Source organism: Lupinus angustifolius, chromosome LG10 (genome assembly GCF_001865875.1).
Source record: "Lupinus angustifolius cultivar Tanjil chromosome LG10, LupAngTanjil_v1.0, whole genome shotgun sequence".
Classification (NCBI taxonomy): domain Eukaryota; kingdom Viridiplantae; phylum Streptophyta; class Magnoliopsida; order Fabales; family Fabaceae; genus Lupinus; species Lupinus angustifolius.
Genome location: NC_032018.1, coordinates 5,677,028 through 5,682,475, shown reverse-complemented (window position 1 = coordinate 5,682,475; position 5,448 = coordinate 5,677,028).

Below are 5,448 nucleotides of genomic sequence, written 5' to 3'. Positions count from 1 at the left end.
TATCTCCCTTTCTTACCCAAGCGTAAACACCACTGCGTATCCCATATCTCCTCATATAACAGGAATGAGAAGTATGATTATAAGTGCCACAATAATGGCATGTAAGAACTCTATTTTGCTTATTTGAATTTCTATATTGACGTGTTAGAGGTCTCCTATATGGCCTATTTTTATGGGATGGGTAAACATATCCTAATCCAGTATGGTCACCTACATTTCTTATTTTGCTGAGCAAGGTGTCTAATGGCTTTTTACTATTTGTGAGTTTTGTGAGTTTTTCATTCAGTTTAAAATTTTCGTTTTTCAAGCCCTCGTAAGATTCACAAGTAGCATTTTGACATACGTTATTATTTGAGCAATCACATGAAGCGCAGGAAAAAATTAGATCTAATGTTTCTCTTTCCAATTTTAATTCATCTAATTCTTTCTACAATTGAATTATTTTTTGTTGGTTTAGCAAAATTATTCTTTTTCTCTCGTTACTTAACTTTGCTAATTTTTTTAAGTTCTTCATGCATATCAACATAAGCACTATAAATATTTCATATGAGGGAGAGTCAGAAGAAGAAGAGGATGTGTCAGAGTATACCTCATCTGAAGTATCCTTGCAATCTGATCCACAAGCCTCATCTGTAATAGTCATTAAACACAACTTCACGGTCTCCTCTTCATCCGAGATGCTTGATGTTGTTTCTTCCTCCGGTACATCTCAGTCGATGTATGTTTTCTTTGATTTGAAGTCTCGGGGATTGCTCTTCTCTGAATCAACTCTTTTCAGATAAGTAGGTCAGTGATACTTCATGTGTCCTGGCTTACCACATTCATGGCAAGTGAAGCGCTCTTTTGTCTTGCTTTTCTTTGTTGATTCTCGCGCTTCTTTCGTTTGGAATCGTCTAAGTCCTCCATTCTTCTTCAANAAATTTCCAAATTTTCGTACTAGGAGATTTAGCGTTTCCTCGTCAATGTCAGAATCGGAGTCTTCATTATCTATCTCTTCAATGGGTTGTGATGTTGAAGCTTTGAGAGAGATTCCTTTCTTTTTGCGATCGGACTCCTCATGCATTGTCAGACGCCCAAGCTCCATCTCATGTTCCTAACACTTTCCAAATAGTGTTGCCAAAGGCATGGAGCCTAGATCCTTGGACTCCATGATTGTTGTTACTTTAGGTTGTCATCTCCTGTCAAGACAGCGTAAGACTTTACTAGTGAGCTCTCCTTTGGTGAACACCTTATCTAAGGCGATAAGATGGTTGATAATGTGAGTGAATCATTTTTGCATATCGCTGATTGATTCACTCGATAGCATACGAAACAATTCGTATTCGTGAGTTAGCGCATTTAACCGGGTGCGCTTGACTTCGCTAGTGCCTTCGTGAGTCACTTGTAAAGTGTCCCATATTTCCTTGGCACTTTGACATTGGGACACCCGAAAGAATTCATCGTAGGATACGGTCGATGTAATGATGTTCTTGGCGCGAAGGTTGAACTGGACTTTCTTGCGCTCCTCATCAGTCCATAAGCTTTTTGGCTTTTCTTTCGGTTCGCCATACACTAAGTGAAGTGGGGCGAAGGGGCCACTAATTACGGATTCCCAAATATCCGAATCAATAGCCTCAATGAATATTTTCATTCGGTCTTTCCAGTAGGCGTAACCCTCGCCACTGAATGCGGGAGGGAGGTTTATGGATGCGCCATCACCGCCAAAGAGGTTGGTGGAACCCATTTTAATTCCCTTCGGATCACGCGGATGCGGTTGAGCTAGCATGTCGTACTAGCTCTGATACCACTTGTTAGGTATCAGTGGTCTAGGAACACCTAGAAGGGGGGTTGAATAGGTGTAGTGGTTAACAATCACCGCTTCTTGAACCAAAACCCAACTGCTGGAAAAACAGTCCAGTTAATCGATTAACAACAGGGTTTAATCGATTAACTATTGCACAGATCAGAATGATCAGACAAGCAAATTGCACAGTAATTAAAACAAAATTGCTCATATATAATTCAGATATTTTTACGCACAATTAATAAGTATGTGGCAGTAAACAAATATCCAATTTTTCAATTACAGATTCAATTTATAATGGCAAGAAACATAAAGAAGATAAAGAGAGAAAGAACAGTGCAAAAAGAATTTTTATCCTGGTTCGTTTGTGGTCCACTGCAAACTACATCCAGGCCTCCCCTTCTGGATCAGGGAGATTTTCTTTCTTCATAATATTGAAAAATGGATACAAATACCAATTCAATTATAAGCACATAGGACATTCCCTTCTAGAAATTTAGGATCTCTAAATCCTTGGTTTGACTCTACCATTCGCCTATTGAGAAAACCTTTCTCGCGAACTAGCCTGGTGATCTCACACCAAGAGACAAATCTAGACTACACAAAAACACGTTAAACAGCAAGGTATACTAAGCACAATAATGCTTAAAATATTACAAGATAAAGACTCAAAGATTAACCCTTTTACTAACCACTTAAGCCATCAATATTCAAATGAGTTAATCAATATCAGTATACAAATGATTTCTCTCTATCAAAATATAATGCATGATCATGTCAGCAAGATAAGAATGGATACGAAATTATGCAAAAACAGTAAGCATATAACAGCAATTAAAACAACATAATCTCTCTTCTCACACATGCAACTCTCTTGCAAAAACGCAGTAAAACACGTATGTAAAATGCTCTCTAAATAACCATATACAATAGAATGCAATGCTATGGGTTTCTGAGTGATGCCTTGTATTTATAGCATGGAGAATAAGTGGTTACATTCGTTGCAAAAACAGTTAAACAATTGAAATAGATTTCAGTTATAACACATAATAGACTAGTTAATCGATTAAGGCTTCCATTTAATCGATTAACGAGACAACAAAATGACACAAAATTCAGTTAAAACAGAAAACACATATTTAAAAGAAAAATAGTTGAGTTAATCGATTAAGTTACTACGTTAATCGATTAACTGAAACATTTATGCATATTTTTCAAGTGGTAAACTTCTCATATGTTATGCACAATATACATACATGTTTTACCAATTATATTATGCCTAATATGCACATATAACATGTATGATAGATGTATGAACATACAATTAACTAGATGATGTACCTCATGAATATGATATGTCAATTAAGATGGCTTAAGAGACTAGCATCTACGTTTACCTAACCTATACTCACTTACTATGGCACACATCCCAAACTACTTAGTTTATAGACTCAATTTATATCCTAGTCTATACATGATCAAATGAGCATAAGGCCTATTGATTATTGAGCCATCTTCAAGCTTTGTTAAAACCTTGTCTTCATCAAAACATAGGCAAAGACATGTTAGTGCTATTCTTGACACTTTGCACTTTCACGAGTTTGAAGAGATATCTATAACCTCTATGCAAATTAACTCTATACAGTCATCGTCCTCGTCCTCCACCACCTCATATGTTGCTCAATCCATTGAAGGGTTCGAGATGTACCTCCTAGGCCCCGATGAAGTAGCCATGCCTGCTCCTTCCGTCCCTCTTGGCGTTGAGTTAGTAGATGAGAATCCTGGTTGGGACCAGGTCCTAACAACCTCTGATCTGCCTCGTGCCTCAACTGGTGCAGATGGACTGGCAGGTACGGACCTTCGCTCTGGTAGGGTGAAAGATGCTACCCGAATTGCATAATGTGTCGGGAGATGCAACACACATCCATCACATACGAGATCCAATTCCAGGTCGCAGGGACCAGTGTAGGTGTATCTGTTTCCTTCAACGCTCCATGCCCCCTCCTGGGACATGGTAAAGCGGTAGCCCCTAATCATCGTTGATTTGTCGATCTAACATGGATTTATACGTGTACACTAGAAAGAATGAGAGGGAGTAAAACATCTAATGAAAAACTTATCATTGACGTCATGGAATTACACAGAATATCACACTAAGACAAAGAAAAAGTACATATATATCATATGATCACACCGCATGTATTAATGATAAATGGAGTATAAAACTTATAATTTTAGAATCAATATCGATAAATACCGTGTATGAATGCTCTTCATATGTCCACCATCCTTACATCATTTTCCCCCCAATAACTATTAGGAAATAATCGAGAGTATAGGTCCCATAACAAGCCGATTTGATCGAATCAAAACTTATTTGTCGCAAGGATATATATATGATTGATCTATTCCAATGACAGAACGGTGTCATATCAAACACTTTTTGGGAATCCCTCTCATCGATCCTGATTGCAAAGAGGGGTTGTCAGAGATCGTCAAGTTTCCACTATGAGCATTGTCCGATCCAACAGAATACCTCATCCAGGAATACACGAGACTCATCTAACCTAGACTCTCCCTCAAGAATTTGCTGACGAATCACCACCATCGTTGTCTCTCTCAACATCTCGGGGCTCGTTCGTCTCCCGTAAATTTCTTCTCCACTACTTCATTATTCACAATGAATATGCACACTAACCGAAGTTAGAAAATTAGATCTTGCCCATCCTAAGACATCTCCCATCGGGAATGCTTCTAGTGGGACATGATCTTAACATTTAAACCAAAGAGAATAAACCTCAGCACCACTACAACCATCGTTGAATCACCCTGGATGACTCTCAAGCCAAGCCTCTTACGGTCAGACGATCTCACTGCATGGGCATATAATACTTCTCAACACCACTACAAACCATCGCTGAATCACCCTGGACGACTCTCAAGCCAAGCCTCTTACGGTCAGATGATCTCGCTCCGTGGGGATAATATAACACTTGTAGGCCTCGTCCTTAACCATGAAATTCTTTACATACATCACTTTAGATATGACAACTCTTCTTTGTATCATTTCCAAGAATTTCATATAATTATTCATCTTTACAACATTTACTTCTTGAAAGAACATTATCTCCAATAAAGGTATTTTAGGTTTTATTGGATAGGATTGGAAGTGAATGAATTCATGATTGCAAAAATGTCATTAGACTCTCGCACATATGAGAGTTATCGTTCATACGACTTAAGAAGTCTTGTCTGTATGGAGCCCTCTCACTCAAGATAGAGATGTCTTGCTCAAGCGAGGGAATCACCATTTTTATAAGGCACATGTGGCTCAAGTGAGAGTTGTCTCGCTTCTGCAAGAAAACAAACAATTTTCTTTGTGCATATTTCAGCTCAGGCGAGAGCTGTCTCGCCCAAGCGAGAAAACACGTTTTCTCTGGACACTTCTCGCTTAAGCGAGAAAAGCCTGAAGCTTAGTTAAATTTCTTTTCTCAATGAAAAGTTTTCTCATTTATAACACATGTTTTTAAGTCTTGAATTTAACAATTATCTCATAGATATAATTCTTAGAACAGTTATTCGAGCAATATTAAACAGGAATAATCATGGCATCTTTATACATAAACATAACCTAACAAAATTTGGCATAAGAAATATTGTTGTAC